Genomic DNA, 20,359 nt, shown 5'->3' with positions numbered 1-20,359 from the left:
CCTGAGGTACTCTCACAGAGTTTGTAGAATTTCACGCCATACCGTCATCTCTTATTGGGACGGTACTGGCGGAAAAGACGTGTCTGGGGGGCAGCGTACGCTACGCTACTCCCAGACACGTCACTGGATGATGAGGATGAATGGAGGAACAAAGGACCCCCCCATTCATCCTCACTGGCTGTTTCGGTGTCGGAGGTAATAATAACGTATGCGTCCGATACCGAAAACACCCTGGGGGCCATCTTTATATGGGGATTGGTATATGGGGTATGTAGTGGTGTAGTGTAAAACTTTATTCAATGTAGTGTGGTGTAATGTAGTGTTTTTTTACGTGTTTTTTACAGTAAGTATACAAAAAAAACCTACGCCAAAAATGGTGTTGCTGACAAATGCCGCACTTATGTTCGGCACTTATCAGCAGACCGTGGCAGTAGGATATAAAAAAAAAACACCCTACGCCAAAAAGGAGGAGTTGCTGATTAGCAGCGCACTTTCGTGCGATGCTGATCAACACTCAGCGGCGATAGGGTGCGGAAAATAGAAAAAAAAAAATTGGGAAAAAAAATATTTTTTTTACTACATTCTGAACATCCCTGTAGTGGCTGATACGTGTATTACACTTATCAGCCGCTAGGGGGCAGCAGAGCGCAAGATCCGAAAATAGACGACGCTGGAGCCGGAAAAAGACGAAAAAAGACGACGCTGGAGCCGGAAGAAGCCGATCGGGACTCACGGAAGAAGCCGAAGTCCCGACAAGATGGAGAGGACGCCGGGAACCCGGAAGACGCCGATCAGGACCCCGGGACAGGTGAGTAATGTACAAATACCTGCTCTGGACCCCTCGGCTACCTAGCTGAGGGGTCCGGAGCAGGTATTTATTACTTGTGGGGACTTTGATCGCCGTGAACGGCCGGCCGGCTGGCCGGCCGTTCACGGCGATCGGGACGGTGGTACCGTGACCACCATTACTTTTTACAGTAATGGCGGTCGGTGCCGTCCTCGGACAGCACCGACCGCCATTTTTTTCCGGGTCATCGGGCCACCGATGGCCCGGAAAGGTTCCGATCGCCGCTATGGGCTTATCAGCCAATAGCGGCGATCGTCGGCATGGGGGGGGTTAACAACCCTCCATGCCGACAGGGAGAGATGGCCTGCTATGTATTATAGCAGGCTATCTCCCCCGATCGGGACCCGGCCGGCCGCGGCGCCCGTTTAAAGGGATGACGTACCGGCACGTCATGGGTCCTTAAGTGACAGTGATCCATGACGTGCCGGTACGTCATGGGTCCTTAAGAGGTTAATCAGGGCCAGTATTTAGGTTAGTATTTTTTGCCAAAACCAGGAGTGGAACAAACAGATAAAAACTAAATTGGAAAGATTTGCACCCTTTGCAATTTTGAATGTGTGGGGACAATCCTACCGTGTTTCGCTGAAAATAAGACATCCTCCTAAAATAAGATACCCCAACTAGCCTAGCCTAGAGGACTACATCGCTATGTGTATGTGATTGTATAATGGCAATGTAAAAAGAAATATTAAACATTATAGTAACCTTTCCATGCTCCCCCGTGTCTTCCTGTCTGTTTCCCGCTCAATGTCTGTGCAGCCTTACTGCCGTGTAAAGGCTCTGTAAGCGAGCGCTGATCACCCGCTTACTGTGCAGGGTCAGGCCGTGTAATACGGCCCTTAATGTTAGAAATACTGGCCAAAACCTGCATGGTGAAAATAGCCGAGGATGTCTGTAAGTAGTTGGGTGTCCGTTTCGCTTCTTAATCCCCTGACATTGCAGCAGCTATGTGACTACAGTATTATATACCTTTATATCTGTAGGGAATCTTTAGTTCTTACAATGTTCACCACTAATGCCGGTTTAATACTGAAAAGCTGGCGAGTAACTTTATAGAATTACAAAGGGCAGTCATTTGGAGAGTATATATTGCAATTTTAAGCAAATGGAATATGGTAGCATCCGTCATTACCATCGGTTAATGTATGATTTTTTGTGGTATACATTAAACAGAAAAAATAAAAAAGTGTGAACTCACGGTCAGAGGTGGCAGATTTGTTGCAAAAAGTTCTGCTACTTAAAATCTATTCATGTGCTTAATTATAACTGCTGGCTGTGAAAGAAGGCCTCAGATTCAGCAACCACACTGCAGTGTAGCCATAATAATGTTTTAAACCTAAAGGCCCTATTACACAAATTGATTACCGGCCGATATTGTCCGTTACGGCCGATAATCGCTTAGTGTAATAGAAAACAACAATCAGCCGACATGCACCTTGTCAGCTGATCATTGTCTTTCAACATTTTGAAATAGCAACGATCAGGATAGCAGCGATATATATGCTGCTGTTGCTCTGTGTAATAGGAGCAGCGTCAGCAGACGGCCGCTATCTTCTACGGGCTGCCTGGATAATTTAGCGATCACCTGGGCATCCCCCCTGCAGCTTCCCGCGCCCCCCCCCCCCCCGCCCTTATCTGCTTGCCGCCGGTACGTATAATAGCGCCGGCAGCGAGCAGAGAATGAGGAGCAAGCGAGTGCTGACCTAAAAGGTCGGCGCCCGTATGCTCCTCTGAATTGCCCCGTGTAATAGGGGTTTTACCCTCCAGTTCCTGATGGGATTTTCCTACAACAAACATCTATAGCTGATATATGTTTGATTGCTAAGAAGAGTGATGAGGAAACTTACCAAACTTTCGGGTTTGTACCAAAAATCCGATACCTTCACAAACCAGAGTAGTGTCCACCCATAGGGTATGTGCACACTAAGGAAATGACACGGATAATTTGCCGCGGATTCCGCCGCTCGCCCCCTCACGCTCCCACTTGAAGTTTCACCTGTCACAGGCTCCATTCTATGTTCTGGCGAATTCCGTCAATGTCAATTCTTTGGGTGGATGAGCATAGAATGGAGTCTATATGACGGGCGGAGAATCAAGTGGGAGCGTGCATGGAATCCGCAGCAAGTTATCCGCGTTATTTCCGTAATGTGTACATATTACAGGAAACAGGAAGCAATGGCGATGAGCAGGACCAGGAGGCATCAGAACATTATGTCCCTGGATAAAGGCATACGTTTTACGTTTGTGTTCCTATGACTATCTTTTGCTGATAATGTGTAGTACATTGAACCGATCATAAAATACATTTTTCTTATCTTCATAATTTACACAACCAGCAGTTCTGTGGAGCTTTGCGGCTTCTCCTTTTTATCTTTTATTATTAAGAGACTATGGAAACAGTAAGGAAAATTTCACATGACCAGCTGAACCAACAGCATAATCTAGACAATTAGATTCTTGTCAGGACAGAATTTGTTACTTTAATGCGGCACACGTATCATTTTAATATAATATTAATATTAAAGTCTCAATATATTTTATAATAAAGTTATCTGAACCCGTCATCGTATATGACAGGTCTCCCCACTCTCCACTGACTAATGATATCAATGGAAAGAAAGATGGGGTGTGATCAATTTCCACTCCCCTACTCTTGTTCTCAGAGAGATAAGCCGGAGCTAGAGCTGTCTGGCTGTGGCTTATTCCTTTTCTCCCTATAGGAAACACATGAACGTTTGGCTGTACCAAAGGTTCATTATTATGTGGAGGCTGGGACAGATAACAGTCTGATGGATGATTGGCCAATTGTTATTGAAAGTGTATAGGTATCTTTAAGTTAGGGCTACAAGGAAATTTTTTGTTACATGACCAGGAACCACTGTGTAGCACATACAAGTGGGGGTAGCAATACAACCCCCCCAAGCTGGATAGATTTTTGGTGACTGCAGAATTGTTGTTACTTCTATCTGTGTGTTGCAACATGACCCCATGCACTTGCGTGAGTGAAAGGGGTGGCAGTGAAACAGGCAGTGTGGTACAGTAGTTCCTGCTCGTGAAAACAGGAACAAAGCCCTCTTTGCTTTATATCCAGACCAGGATCTAGTCATCTGTGAGTATACAAAATATTACCTAATTACTTTATCAAGAAGTAACAGATTAGTAAAAATTCGGTTTGCGACACTCGTGACACTTTGCAAACCAAACTTGAATTTATACATACCTGTCCTCGCTCCCCAGTGGTCCTCTTCTGCGTCTTCAGCCACGTGCTCAGGCAATCACAGAGGGCCAGCACCACGGAAGTAATTGGCAGAGTGAGCTGTCACTCTCAAGACACAAGAGTGACAGCCCGCTCAGCCAATAACTGGCCGCAGGGCTGTCCATTCTCAGTCAGTGATAGGCTAAACAGAGAATGACAGCTTACTCAGCCAATCACTGACATACTGAGAGCGTCAGTGACGCGGCCAGTAATTGCTGAGTGAGCTGTCACTCTTGTGTCTCGAGAGTTACAGCCCGCTCAGCCAATCACTGACTGCGGTGCTGCCTGAGGAGCGCAAATTTTGTTAACAAATTAAGCAAAAATTTGCTTTTTCAATTAATCGATTTTTTTCTAAATCCTCTTTGCATACAGCTTCACTCATCTCTAATTAACACCAATATACAGGTAATGAAAGAATGAAACACATGAGGTTTGCTAACAAACTGAAGGAGTGGCCATATTCTTTTTGGTGAAAAATCAGTAAAACTAAGTAAAGTTTCTAAGTTTCCTGAACTGTCAATATTTTGATTTAATAACAAGTTCCATTGTGCGGTACTTCCTGAGTGATTATTCTGGTCTGAAACAGTGTGTGCTGTACTTGAAAGCATGTGCAGGTAATCTGCCCTTACAGCTGACTACTTGACACATTTTTCTTGGTATTGATGAAATAATGATAACTGTAATTATAAGCAGCCTGTGAACTTTGTACTTACTTTCAGGTTTTCCCTTTTATAAACAGTTGCATCAATACAGTCATTAGTTAGATTAGTTTACGCTAGCATTTGCTGTGCTGTGTGAAGTTAACATATTGATCTAAAAAGAGCAACCCTTTTAAGATAATAATAGGTGTCCCAATACCAGGTCATAAGCCACTATCGTCAAGGTAACCACTCAGGAAAGGCCCTATTACACAAAGTGATTATTGACAAACTATTTGGCTGATTATCAGCTGTTACGGCCAATAATTGTTTCATGTAGTAAAAGCCAACGATTAGCCGATATGAACGATGTCGGCTGAACGTTGTCTTTCAGTGCCTTTCAACATGCAGAGAGCAACGACTTTCCGCCCTCGCTCCGTGTAATAGAAGCAGCAGCAGACCGCCAATATCTCTTATGAGCTCCCCGTACAATCTAAAGATTGTCTAGGGAGTCCCTCCCGCAGCTCCCTATGCCCCCAGCACCCCCCCGCCCCCGCACTCACCCGCACACTGTCGGAACGTGTAATAGCTCTGGTAGCAAGCGGGGAATGAGGACCAAGTAAGAGCTGACCCGACCTTCCGGAGATTGTCCCGTGTAATAGGGGCTTTAGTCATAATTTTTCTAGCACTTTACTTAAAGGGGATATGTCAGGATAAAACGTTATTCTCTATCTATAGGATAGGAGATAACTAGCTGATTCTAATTGCTTCACCCATCACAAGAACTAAGGTCATTTATCCTTCAAGTCTCTGGAATGGCAGTGTGCATGCTCAGCTGCCACTCAATTTATTTTGTTTTTCATTCTTTATGGAAGTTCAGAACATTGCCAAGTGCTCAGCTATGTTCTGAAGTCCCATAGACAGGGAATTGAGAGGTGGCTGAGCATGCATGCTGCTGATTCATTCACAACTAGCCTCCCTTCTGGTGATCAGTAGGAGTCTCAGTGGTTGATCCCTTGTGGTCACACAAAAACGCAATATACAGTGGGTACTCAGGAATACTATGTAAAAAAGAGAGTGCATACCATAATATCCATTTGAAAGAAGGAACATCTGCAGCACTCACAGGTGTATAAAGACTTCTGGCTTCATAACTTCAATGGAAAAAGTACATAAGCAATGACTGTTTGATGCTACATGTTCCTCATCCTCCACAATCAGGTAGTTATATGCTTTTCTGTGGATAGGGGAATAATGGCCCTATTCCACGGGTCGTTTTAGAGGAGCAAACGAGCGCTATTAGCGCTCGTTTGCTCCTCGTTCGCCGCTCGCTGCCGCCGCTATTCAACGCGGCGGCAGCGAGTGGGTGAGTGCGGGAGGGGCGGCGGGGGGCTGCGGGGGGGCTGCTCGGAGGATCGCTGATCGTCCGGGCAGCCCATAGGATATAGCAGCGTCTGCTGCCGATGCTCCTATTCAACGGAGCGACGGCAGCAGATCGCTGCTATATCAGTCGCTTGTTTTTCAACATGTTGAAAAACAAGCGACTGCAACGATCAGCCGACATGAACGATGTCGGCTGATCGTTGCACTCTATTCCACGGAACGATTATCGTCCGTAGCGGTCGATATCTTCCGAAAACGAACGATAATCGTTCCGTGGAATAGGGCCATAACTTTTAGTTTTGAGAAAACTAATTCAATCATGACATAGCATCCACTAAATGTAGTTTATACTGGCAGGTGTTCTCAGCGGAATACAAGCCTCGTTTACAGCAGCCTGTATTCTCTTCTACACAGCCTGACATAGGGATGTGCAAGGATACAAACAATCGCTGATCAGCGAGATTGCCACTCATTTTCAGTGTCTTTACAAAGCACATTTATTAAGAATCTGGGCCACAGGAAAGATCCTTGTATTGTCTATGCGGCTTTGGAAACTGACAGCATAGGTATGCACATGTCCGTGATGTCACTTCCCAGATAACACAAGCACTGCATACCTACCATTTGCAATGTCATCCAGCATCCTGGTTTCTGGCCCTCCTGTTCCGCTCTCCTCCCCGCCTCTTATGGCTGTCAATCATTCTGGAGGAGGCAGCAGCATAAAGATACAGTAGCAGCCAGAGAGCAGGGCAGTGGAGCCAGAGAGAGGTTTACACAGGGAGATGTGCGGCAAAAAGTTTTAAGCAGTCTAAAAGATGCAATCAGATCAGCCAATGAGCTGCATTTTCCTGGTCCTTGGCTAATCGCTGTCAGTTTTACACAAGCCGGTTGTCGGTTGAAGGAGAATTTCTAGCAACGCTCCTGGCTGATAATCGGCCTTATCAAATATTCTGATGGGAATTCTAAAACACTTTGCTCACCTCAGAATGGTCTTCCATAAACATCACTTTTACTCTGCTAATAGTGACTGTTTTTTCTCTGGATGGGTGGGGAGCCCCAGGGATCACAATTGCAAAGCAATGAGCCATTAATTGTAAACCCCTTTGACAAAATTGGCCTGTATAAGGTAAGTGCTGAAAACAATTTAATTTTTTTTAAATGCAAAGTTTAACTCCTCTGACCATGGATTTTTTTTTTTGATTGTGGAAATTCATATTCAAATGTGTTATGTATGACTTGTTAACAGTTTAACACAGTTCTTCTTCTCAGCACTGTTGCTGTGTATAGTATAGATGACACAACCATTAGTCCATGAAGAAGTAAACTCCTGACGTCAAACCCTTCACAGCCAACAACAATGGCTAATTTAAAACAGGAAAAACGCTGCCATGTATTTACAGTAACTGTTGGCTGTATGATCTTTATCTCTCCCGGCCTTTCCAGGGGCAGGTTCAGCTGACCATAGTATATAGTCTATAGACACCTTTAGGCTGTGTTTCCACAACGGAAACGGGCCGTCATTTAGAGGCAAAAGGTTTTTGTCTATTAATAATGACAGCCGCAGTAATACTCATGATCATTATTTGCGGCGGTCATTATAAATATACAGCCATCATTTCACTCTAAGATCCAGCCCTTTGCAGATCTTAGACACGACAGTCATAACTAAAGTGCATATTCAGGAAAGTATACTAGATATTCAGTAATGTAAACGATTGCCTGTAGCTTCCTCTTTCAGACAACTAAAAATATCAGGAACTTGAAATCTACCATTCAGTAAGACCTCACCAGACATGGACATGTACAGACAAAATTGTGAGACAGGAGGCATGTAGAGAAAGCCTCACAAAGATCAGACTGGAAGTGTAGACTGGAAGGGTGCCAGTGTGGATTTATCTTTAAAGTATCACTGTCATTACAACTTTCAAAATCTAAATTAACAGTAGATGTGACATAAAGCAAGTTTGCAATATACAATCATTATTTTGTTTAGTTATCACGGAGAACACGCTACTTCCTGTTTTCTGACTCTTTTTTTTCTAAAAAAACGGGAAACAGTCAGAAAACAGGAAGTCCTGTGTATCCCATCTGAGTGATCACAGAGAAAGCAGTCGTGTGATTGATGGACACACTGAGTCGTGACCTTCTGTACTGCCCGGAATTCCAGTGTTTAGTCTGTTTTTTTCAACCAGCACAAGTCAGAAAATCTGCCTTCAGGAGACCGGACCTGGATTTATAGTAAGTTTAGCTTTGTTTTACAGCAAGATCACAAAAAAAAAATAATAATAATAAATGTATCTTACAAACTTGCTTTATTTCACATCTACTGTTAATTTAGATTTTGAAAGTTATGACAGTGACACTTTAAAAATATTTTTACACAGAAAATAGCCAGTGTTGAAGTCATTTCAGCTATAGGATAAGGATGTTTAAACTCGCATATAATCATGGAAAGACCTCCTAAATATCCAATTGTATTATGACTTTTTTTTATATATTTACAAGGATATTCAAATTAATCCTGACAATATGGAGAATAAACAAGATGTCTATGTCACAACATCAACTTACAAGGAAATAAGGCGAAATACAGTTTCCCACATAAAATAGGTTGCATAGTGATCAGCTTGGTTGAAAGTTGAAAATGTGACCTTTAGATATGGCAGATAAACTGTATGTTGTAGTCAGACCTGAAGTAATTCATCAATTTCTATCAGAGTATAGTGGAGCCTTTCTATATAAATGGCCACTATACACTGTAGTAAATGGGTGCACCATGCAGTCCACCATGGAAGTTATACATAATAAAGGTGTTTTATTTTCTCTTCTAGATAATGATGACAATGATAGAACAGCAATCTATTGGTATTCTTTCCTTTAGGATTACATTTAAGGTTAGAGACAGGAGTCTGTAAAGTAAGTCGTAAAACAGGCTTTTCATGTTTTTTTAACACAATGCTGATATGAGTAATGTTTTCCAGGGACACTGAATGCAACAATTCATTTCCATGAATAGATGACAGCAATAGTGTATACAGTAAAGATGTCATGGGTTTTTTATTTCCTACAAGGGCGACCAAACCCTACTGAAAGTCTACTGTGAAAGTAAATTAGGAGAATACAGTGCCTAGAGCCATAAGCAAGGCACTTCTGTATCCAGTTAGCCCTGCACTACACCACCTGTTGCAGCCCCTCATTCTCATTGCTTGGCACCAATGGCATATAGTTAAAAAAAAGCAATGGCACACACCAACACCAGATTCAAAACTTTATTGACTCTTCATTAAAGGGGTTATCCAGCACTTATATTATATGTTGCTGCCCATACATAAAACATAACAAACATCTAATCATTACCTATCCACTCTCCCCCCGGTGTCCTCCTATGGCTTCTCTAGGTTCCCCCGCTGAACACAGCTGTCGCCAGTCTCGGCAGCCCATAATGCCAATCAATGGCCGTGGCACTGTCCTGTATAACAAAACACAGAAATCACTGGGCTCAGGGAGATCAGTGAAAAAATTCCAATGAATTACTCAATCAAGAGTCTCCATTGATGTCAAAACACGGGAATAGCCAGATATCCTTACCCTGTTGCCAAGTGGTGCCTCCAGATGGGGGAAGCACCAAACTACCCTCATTTAGCCCCTTAAAGGGGTAGTCCACCAAAAAAATTTTTCTTTCAAATCAACTGCTACCATGAAGTGCCAGAGATTTGTAATTTACTTCTATTAAAAAATCTCAAGCCTTCCAGTACTTATCAGCTGCTGTATGCCCAACCGGAAGTTGTATTATTTCCAGTCTGGAGAGCAGGAGAGGTTTTCTATGGGGATTTGCTCCTGCTTTGGACAGTTCCTGACATGGACACAGGAGGCAACAGAGAGCACTGGGTCAGACAGGAAAGAAAACACCACTTCCTGCTGGACACACAGCAGCTGATAAGAACTGGAAGACTTAAGATTTTTTAATAGAAGTGAATTACAAATCTCTGGCACTTTATGGCACCAGTTGATTTGAAAGAAAATTTTTTTTGGTGGACTACCCCTTTAAGTCTCACTCGGTTGTGAGTATTGGAACATAAATAGGGAAACACCAGGGTGGCCCCTTTAGCCTCAAAGTCTAACTCTGTTGCGAGAATTGCGACATGACAGGGGTTTACCAAAGCAGGCATCCATCCACAGACAGCTGTTCCGGGGTATTTGCCCCTCGTCAGTGTGGAGCAGGATTCTGGCTAGTTTGGGCAATGACAAATCAACCAGCAAACCAGAAAGCATAAAAAGCATATTACAAAAAAAAAAACTTTGTTTGTTCCTATCATTAAACCCCAAAGTTCTGGTTGCAGAGTGTTTAAAAAACCATAGTGATTTCTTTTTTAAAAGCAACTTGTGATGATCCATACTGTGATATTTACCATCTCAATTGAGAAAAAAAGGTCTATATGTCTAGAAGAACCAAAACATACAGGGATCTGATATATCCTGCATGGTTGAAACAGGGGTCTTATTAAAAAAAAAAAAAAAAAAAAAAAAAAGATTAAACAGTAAACTACATGAGTTCTTCTGCAGTTAAATGAATAGCAAAGTCATTAATGTTATAATTTTTTTCCTGTGTCATACTATTAAAAAAAAAGAGTATTGCTGTTCCATGTTGACAAGTGGGTTAAAGGGGAACTCCAGGTAGAGGTAAAAAAATAAACCTGCTGCAGAAGCATATAGCATTGCTTACCTGTCTAACCCAGTTTTGAAACTACCAAAAATCCATTTGTTTTTGGGGGGTTTTGTATTGTATTGTGTGGCTGTATTTCCTGGTTGAGCAGTTATACATAGTCCTACAGAATCCACAGTGCCCCACCCTGCCCATTTCCGCCCAAAGCTATTGAAAAGCATCTAGGCTGTGTTCACACATTGCAGTTGCATTGTGTCACTGAATTATTTGCAGTCCTTTATCATTTCATTGTGTTCCCCCACACACAGCATGCTGTATTATATACATGTAACACCACACTGCGCACTGTTACTACCTATAACGCAGATATTGGAATAAAGTAGAAAAACATTTTGAATTTAATTATCATTTTTATTTCTTTTCATCTCCACACAAATATTATGATCAAGTTTGGGTGATGGCTTTGTAGCTGAGTTCCTATAAAGTGAAAGGAGTTGAATTGTAATACCACACACAACTTGAAGAAAGGGGTGGTGTTGTTTTTAAAAAAAGTACCTGTCAGGATGGGGAGGTAGAAATAAGACACGACAGTGAGCCCTAGGCCTGAAACCACCCACTTTCCCTAAATACTTTCCTTAAACGGCCTTAGGCTGCCGCGGACAACCACAAAGGTGGTCCCTGCTCTGGTCTTAGTGTAACACAGAACGAGACAGACAAACAAACACAAAAGGAGAGTCAACAAGTCAAAGACAAAACCAAACGGGCAATGCAGTACAAAATCAGTAAACAATCGGATAGTCAAAGGTCAGGTGGGAGATCGAGCAGAGGAATTAGGTACGGGGATCGCAGGAATAGACAGGGGGAGCTGGGATCAGGGTATGAACCTTAATAGCCAGCGATGAGAGACTTGCTCAGCTTTCTGTTTTGAGGACCAAGAGCCTAGTCCGGATCCCCATTGGACCAGCGTTCTGATCCTCAAGGTTCCGGACAGGCAGAGGAAAAAGTCAATCAAAAGCCTTGCTCAGCTGCAGCAATCAAGTCTAGCTGAGCTCAGTGTAACTCCTGCATTGCTGGAACCTGAGAAGCAAGCGGGTGTGTCACACAAAAGCAAAAACAGGCCCAGTTCACACCAGGCTACTGCACATTCCTAACAGTACCCCCCCCCCCCTCAGGACCCTCATTGAATGGACCCGACTTAGATGGATTACGTGCGTGATATTGTCGAACCAGATGTGGGGCATGTATATCCTTGCCAGAAACCCACGTACGTTCCTCTGGTACGAAACCTTTCCAGTGGACCAGGTACTGTATGGAACCCTGTACCCAGCGAGAATTTAGAATTTTCCATATTTCAACTCCCCTGGAGGATTAGATGGAGACACTGGAGGAACATATTTTTTCGGAAGTGCTTTAACCCCTTCGTGCTGCAGCTAGTTTGGGCCTTAATGACCAGGCTAATTTTTCAAAATCTGACCTGTCTCATTTTATGCTCTTATAGCTCAGTGATGCTTTAACGTATGCTAGCGATTCTGAGATTGTTTTTTCGTGACATATGGCACTTTATGTTAGTGGCAAAATTTGGTCACTACTTTGTGTGTTTTTTGTGAAAAACATCAAAATATCATGAAAAATTTAAAAAGTTTGCATTTTATGAATTTTGAAATTCTCTGCTTCTAAAAAAAGAAAGTCGTAGCACATAAATTAGTTACTAAGTCACATTACCAATATGTCTTCTTTATTCTGCCATAATTTGGTAAACATATTTTACTTTTTTAGGGTGTTATGGGGCTTAGAAATTTATCAGCAAATTATCACATTTTCGTGAAACTGATTTTTTTAGAGACCAGTTCTTTTTTTAAATGGATTTAGAAGTCTGGTATCCTGAAAACCCCCATAAGTGACCCCATTTTGGAAACTACACACCTTAATGAATTAATCTAGGGGTATAATGAGCATTTTAACCCTACAGGGGCTGGAGGAAAGTATTCACAATTAGGCAGTAAAAAAATGGAAAATTTAAATTTTCCAATAATATATACGTTTAGATTAAAGTTTCTCATTTTCAAAAGGAATATGAGACAAAAAGCACCCCAAAATTTGTAAAGCAGGTTCTCTTGAGTACAACGGTACCCCATATGTGGGCGTAAACCACTGTATGGGCACACAGCAGGGCTCAGAAGGAAGGGAGCGCCAATTAGCTTTTCCAATGCAAATTTTGCTGAAGAAGTTTCTGAGCGCCAGGTGCGTTTGCAGTGCCCCTGTAGTGTCAGCAGAGAGAAAAACATCCATAAGTCACCCCATTTTGGAAAGTGCACCCCTCAAAGAATTCATCTTGGTGTGTGGTGACCATTTTGACCCCACAGGTATTACAGGAAAGTATTCAAAAGAAGACTGTAAAAATGAAAAACTCGAATTCTTCCAATAATATGTTCGTTTAGTTTGAAATTTCTCAATTTCACGAGGAACAAGAGGAAAAAAGTACCACAAAATTTGTAACACAGGTTCTCCTGAGTACAATGGTACCCCATATGTGGGCGTAAACCACTGTATGGGCACACAGGAGGGCTCAGAAGGGAAGGAGCGCCAATTAGCTTTTTCAATGCAGATTTTGCTGAAGAAGTTTCCGAGCGCCAGGTGCGTTTGCAGAGCTCCTGTAGTGTCCGCAGAGTAAAATCTCCCAATAAGTCACCCCATTTTGGAAAGTGCACCCCTCAAAGAATTTATTTTGGGGTGTGGTGAGCATTTTGACCCCACAGGTATTTGAGGAAAGTATTCAAAAGTAGACAGTAAAAATGAAAAACTCAATTTTTTCCAATAATATGTTCCTTTAGTTTGAAATTTCTCAATTTCACGAGGAACAGGAGAGAAATGTCACACCAATATATGTAAAGCAGGTTCTCCTGAGTAGAACGGTACCCCATATGTGGGCATAAACCACTGCATGGGCACACAGCCGGGCTCAGAAGGGAAGGAGCGCCAATTAGCATTTTCAGTGCAGATTTTTCTGAAGAAGTTTCTGAGCGCCAGGTGCGTTTGCAGAGGCCCTGTAGTGTCAGCAGAATAGATTCCCCCCAAAAGTCACCCCATTTTGGAAAGTGCACCCCTCAAAGAATTCATCTTGGGGTGTGGTGACCATTTTTACCCCACAGGTATTAGAGGAAAGTATTCAAAATTGGCCAGTAAAAATGAAAAACTCGAATTTTTCCAATAATATGTTGGTTTAGTTTGAAATTTCTCAATTTGACGAGGAACAGAAGAGAAATTGTACCCCAAAATCTGTAACGCAGGTTCTCCTGAGTACAACGGTACCCCATATGTGGGCATGAACCACTGTATGGGCACACAGCATGGCTCAGAAGGGAAGGAGCGCCAATTTGCTGGAGCAAAACCGCAGCTAGTAATAGTTATTAGAATAGCGCAGTTACTAAAATAAAATTAAAAAAAATGAGATTACAGGTAATGTGGGGTGGTTACGGGCAACCAGGGGTGGTTATGGGCAACCTGAGGTGGTTACAGGTAATCTGGGGTGGTTACGGACAACATGGGGTGGTCACGGGCAACCTGCTGTGGTTACGGCAACCTGGGGTGGTTACAGGCAACGTGGGGTGGTTACGGGCAACGTGGGGTGATTATGGGCAACGTGTGGTGGTCACGGGCAACCTGCTGTGGTTACGGCAACGTGGGGTGGTTACAGGCAACGTGGGCTGGTTACAGGCAACGTGGGCTGGTTACGGGCAACCTGCTGTGCTTACAGACAATCTGGGATGGTTACGGGAAACGTGGGGTGGTTACGGGCAACCTGCAGTGCTTACAGACAATCTGGGGTGGATACGGGCAACGTGGGGTGGTTACGGGCAACCTGCAGTGCTTACAGACAATCTGGGGTGGTTACGGGCAACGTGGGGTGGTTACAGGCAACCTGCAGTGCTTACAGACAATCTGGGGTGGATACGGGCAACGTGGGGTGGTTACGGGCAACCTGCAGTGCTTACTGACGATCTGGGGTGGTTACAGGCAACGTGGGGTGGTTACGGGCAATGTGGGGTGGTTACGGATAAACTGAAGTTCTTATAGGCAATCTGGGGTGGATGCCTGTAATCTGGCATGGGCACCGCAATCTGGAGGGGGTCATTGGCAATTTGGGGTGGTCAGAGGCGCCGTGGCGTGGTCAGACGCGACGTGTGGTGGTCAGAGGCGACGTGTGGTGGTCAGAGGCGACGTGAGGTGGTCAGAGGCGACGTGCGGTGGTCAGAGGCGACGTGCGGTGGTCAGAGGCGACGTGCGGTGGTCAGAGGCGACGTGCGGTGGTCAGAGGCAATGTGCGGTGGTCAGAGGCATCGTGGCGTGGTCAGAGGCATCGTGGCGTGGTCAGAGGCAACGCGCGGTGGTTACGTGCAATCTGGGTGGGTTACATGTAATCTGGCATGATTACGGGGAACCTGGGGGGGTTATGTGCAACCTGGAAGAGTTACAGACAATCTGGGATTGTTACTGATAAACTGAAGTGCTTATAGGTAATCTGGGGTGGGTACATGTAATTTGGGGTGGTTACGGGCAATCGGGAGGGGGTCACTGGCAATTTGCGGTGGTTACGGGCAACGTGCGGTGGTTACGGGCAACGTGCGGTGGTTACGGGCAACGTGCGGTGGTTACGGGCAACGTGCGGTGGTTACGGGTAATCTGGGGAGGGGTTAGGGGTAATTTGGGAGTAAACTGCAATTATTACTATAATAAAAAGTGTGTGTTTTATTTTTTTGTATGTTTGTCCCTATTTGTACTTTACATATTCATTTTCACTGTATTACTATGATTACTGTGATATTTTCAATCTCAGTAATCATAGTTCAGTGACAGAGACCAAATTGGTCACTTTAAATTTTCAGAGTTGGCTGGTTGTGAAGCGCATGCGCACTTCATAACCAGCCAGGACGTCAAGGAGGAAGGAGCTCCAGGAGCAGGTGAGTATATGGGGAAGGGGGGGTGACTGGGGGACGGGGGTGACAGGGGGGTGGGGGGCGACTTGGGAGGTGGGGGGACATCACTTTTTATCCCCTGTCACCAATCATTCATGGTGACAGGGGATAAAAAGTGCCAGGAGCACATGGTACAAGCGATCAGCGGTATATAGTATATACCGCTGATCGCTTGTACCGGGACCCAACAGGGGGGTCCCCAAAGACTGCCCCATGCTCTCCGCTACCTCCGGTGGTGGAGAGCATGGGGCTTTCATTCATTTTAACTTTTCCATCGCTGTGAACCGACATTAGTCGGTTCACAGCGATGGCGGCAACCATCTTGGAAATGATGGCCGCCGGGGGAGGGGGGTTAGTGATCGCCCTACTAGGGGGGGCTGATTTGAGGTCTGGGGGACACTTATTTCATCTCCCCCCGCCGTAGATTCACGGCGGGGGGAGATGAAAGGCGGCGGCAGCACCGGTAATCCCCTTTACCGACGGCCGCCGCTATAACGTTAATAGCGGCGATCGTCGGTTAGGGGGGGGCCGGGACGGACCCCACACACTGCCCCAACCCCTCAGCTACCTCCGGTAGCCGGGGGGATGGGGTGGGGGCCGTCCCGGCCCCGCAGCCTTATTCTCTGCCATCGCCGTAAAAAGCTGATGGCAGCAGAATAAGGACCCTTGCTCAAAAAGTCGACATGACAGGTGCACAAGGAATCTCAGTGAAGCAATGGGACAGGAAGAATTTCAAGCGGAATTCTTAACGTGGACTCTGCTCGGAATTCCCACCTCTTTTGCTAATGGGTGCATGGGCCTTCATAAAGCACTTACAATGTAACCCTGTTAGATTGAAAGCTACTGACAGTCAGGGTCGGATTAAAGGGAGGGCACCGGGGCACATGCCCAGGGGCCTCCACCACTAGGGGGCCTCCACCAGCCCAAACCTGGAAATGGTGCCTGGGAGCCAGTCCCACGCGCAAAAAGCATGTGGAAACCCTACCTGGACACAGCACTGGCCACACTGCATTCTGTTCAGGGAGGGAGGGGGGTGTAGGGTTAATCCTGTGTAAGCATCTCCCTCCCGGCAGGCTCAGACTCCCCCTAGTGGGTCTTTGGATTATTCTTGTCAAGCTTCCGGGTGCCTGTCTCCTGCTGAGGTCCTCACTCCCCCCTCGCCCCTCCCCCTCACTGAGGAGAGGACAGCGCAGGACCTCAGCAAGGAAACCTGATCTCTCCAGCAGGGATGTGACATCATGGTGCCTGATGGAGGATCTGTCACAGTGGCTGACAGGCTGAAGAAACAGAGAAGAGCCAGGAGAAGACCTGTCATCTGCCCAGATCAGGTATGAGGTTTTGTTTTGTATTGGCACATCAGAGCAGGGGTATATACTATAAGGGCATATATCAGATCAGGGGTATATACTATTGGGGCATATATCAGAGCAGGGGTATATACTATGGGGCATATATCAGAGCAGGGGTATATACTATGGTGGCATATATCAGAGCAGGGGTATATACTATGGGGCCATATATCAGAGCAGGGGTATATACTATGGGGGCATATATCAGAGCAGGGGTATATACTATAGAGGCATATATCAGAGCAGGGGTATATACTATGGTGGCATATATCAGAGCAGGAGTATATACTATAGGGGCATATATCAAAGGGGTATATATCAGAGCAGGGGTATATACTATGAGGGCATATATCAGAGCAGGGGTATACACTATACTATGGGGGCATATATCAGAGCAGGGGTATATACTATAGGGGCATATATCAGAGCAGGGGTATATACTATGAGGGCATATATCAGAGCAGGGGTATATACTATAGGGGCATATATCAGAGCAGGGGTATATACTATAGGGGCATATATCACAGCAGTGTAATATACTATGGGCCATATATCAGAGCAGGGGTATATTCAATAGGAGCATATATCAGAGCAGGGGTATATACTATGGGGGGATATATCAGAGCAGGGGTGTATACTATGGGGGCATATATCAGAGCAGGGATATATACTATGGGGCATATATCAGAGCAGGGGTATATACTATAGGGGCATATATCAGAGCAGGGGTGTATACTATGGGGGCATATATCAGAGTAGGGGTATACACTATGGGGCATATATCAGAGCAGGGGTATATACTATAGAGGCATCTTATCAAAATGGGTGTATACTATAGGGGCATATATCAGAGCAGGGGTATACACTATATTACTATATGGAGGACATAACGGGATTCTACATACAGGGGGTAACCCACATACCTACTCACCCCTCCACCATGCTCACCCCTCCCCCATCCTGTCTCTAGGGCCTGGCATCTTCCTCTGGACTGCAGCCTCTAGGGACCATCATATGCAGAACAGAGGAGGATGCTGAGCCATACAGCCAAGAGTGAGGAGGGGAAGGTGCTAAGTCCCCTACAGTAATCACCCACCTGTATAAATTGCTGTATGGTTTATTTTTTGGGGAAGAAAATGGGGAACAAAATTGTTGCCCAGGGCCTCCACCAACCTTAATCCGGCCCTGCTGACAGTGCTGACAGTCTGTGTGAGCAGAGAGCAGGGCTGCAAGCACAGTGTTAGGGTTCGCCCCCTCCTCTCCTTCTATCAGCACCATAGATTGTGAGGAGGCAAACCGTTAGGGGAAACTTATTCCAACAGGCAGGACACAGAGCAGAAAGGAGAGCCTGGTCCTGCAGCTGCTGCCTGTACAGAAACCAACAGACAGCAGCTCAGGAGCGTCTCTCAGAGGTACCTCCAGATCACCTGCACATATTCTTTGGTCTCCCTGTCCTAGGCAGAAACCCGGCCAGCAGCACTATGAAACCCAGCCCCTCCTCCTTACTGTATACTCTGAATGCTTTCCCTTCTCTAGTACTCTAGGAACAGGCCCTGTATGCTCTGTGGTAAATGAGTGTTTGGGAATGCCCAAATACAGTGGTGCCTTGGATTACGAGCATAATTCCTTCCAGGATCGTACTTGTAATCCAAATCCACTCTTAAACCAAAGCAAATTTTCCCATAAGAAATCACTGATATGCAGACAATTGGTTCCACACCCAAAAATAATGATTTTATATTCTGAATAACATGTAGAACAGATGAAACAGCTGTGATATTATAAGTTACTGTACAGCATAGCAATCAGCATGTGGAGTATAATATATAGTAAGTGCATAAACCTGAAAAAAGCAGTTTGTAGATATAGGATGGAAATGCTGATCCCCATAATGCAGGAGCGTAGTACAACAGGCTAGAATAGAGAAGCAGGGCTGCTGTCAGAGGTCTGTGGGGTCACATGACAGCAATGGGGAAGGGGTGTGTGCTCAGTATGGACTAATCAGGAAGTGAGAATCACAGAGCTGTGCAGGAGGACAGTGACAGAAACTTTTCGATACATCTGTGTGAATAGCTAAGTGTGAGTGCAGGCACATTGTAGCAGTAGCAGTGTGTATAGCTGAGTGTAAGTACAGGCACATTGTAGCAGGAATGGAGAGGATAGGAAAAACAAGAAGTGACAGATCTGCTATGATTTGGAAGGTGAGGGAGACTTCCTGGGTTAGAGTACAGAGCTGTAGACCACCCTGTGCAGGCCATGCCCCTCCCCCACTCCCCCTCCCACCCAGTACTAGAAGCTCTTAAACCAAAGCAATGCTCTTAAACCATGTTACAATTTTGATAATACTGTGAGCTCTTCTTCCAAAGCGCTCTTAATCCAAGTTACTCTTAAACCAAGGTACCGCTGAACTTAAAAGAGCATGAGAGTGTACTGTTCTGTAGTTTAATACAGTTGCCCCCCTTTTTCTCAGTGCCCAGTCTGCAGCATCTATCTATCTATCTATCTATCTATCTATCTATCTATCTATCTATCTATCTATCTATCTACCTCCCTCCCTCATATGTATTATCTATCTATCTATCTATCTATCTATCTATCTATCTATCTATCTTGAGTTATAGTTGATTGAAATAATGGAAACTAGGACACCAGTGGGAGCTGCTGGTCTCCGTTGTTGGGCGGTTTCTGTCACGCAGTAGACTGTCCTGTCCTGTTTATTGCTGCTGAACAAGCTCTATGATGGAGGCCCTGACCAGAGTCTGACACAGATATGAATCTCCTCTTTGACCATGTCTTCCCCTGACCCCTACTCTCATAGAGCAACTGCCATGTTGTGTTTTCTATTCTCCCAGTAAGAGTACTCATTTACTCTCTATTGCCACCCCACAAAGCCCATGCAAGGTTGTCATCTCCTCTGCTCCCGGTCACGCTCATTGTATTTCATTTGCCACACTGAATCTTTGCCCTGGGTGCAGGAAAGGCTAGCTACGCCTCTGACTTACAGTATGTAAGTTAAACTTTCCCCTCATTTGCCAAAATTGGAGTACAATTACACCAATAAAATACACACATGACAAGTAGATGTGTCAATCTGCTTAGTTAACAATAAAGTGGAGGCTTTTATGGAGGCTATGGTGCTATACTGCGGATATGCAGGAAGTGTGTCACCAAGATCATTCATCACCTTTTCCTGGCCAACTCCTTTCAATATGAAATAACTTTGAATATCACTTAATGACAGAAAACAAGA

General features: G+C 44.7%; 1 protein-coding gene across 2 annotated transcripts in view; it reads right to left on the bottom strand.

Annotated features, from left to right (window-relative positions):
* LOC138795806 (phospholipid scramblase 2-like) overlaps positions 1-20,359 on the bottom strand; it is a 68,059-nt gene that overhangs the window by 45,813 nt on the left and 1,887 nt on the right. Inside the window, exon 2 of one of the 2 annotated variants that reach the window (XM_069975394.1) lies at positions 5,827-5,978. The exons of the other annotated variant lie outside the window; for it this stretch is intronic. The gene's annotated coding sequence lies outside the window, so the exon portion shown is untranslated. The remainder of the gene's footprint in view (positions 1-5,826; positions 5,979-20,359) is intronic. 2 annotated transcript variants of the gene reach the window in all.

Source organism: Dendropsophus ebraccatus, chromosome 6 (assembly GCF_027789765.1).
Source record: "Dendropsophus ebraccatus isolate aDenEbr1 chromosome 6, aDenEbr1.pat, whole genome shotgun sequence".
Lineage (NCBI taxonomy): Eukaryota > Metazoa > Chordata > Amphibia > Anura > Hylidae > Dendropsophus > Dendropsophus ebraccatus.
The sequence above is the reverse complement of the archived record's forward strand: the minus strand, read 5'-3'. Positions and strand labels throughout refer to the sequence as shown.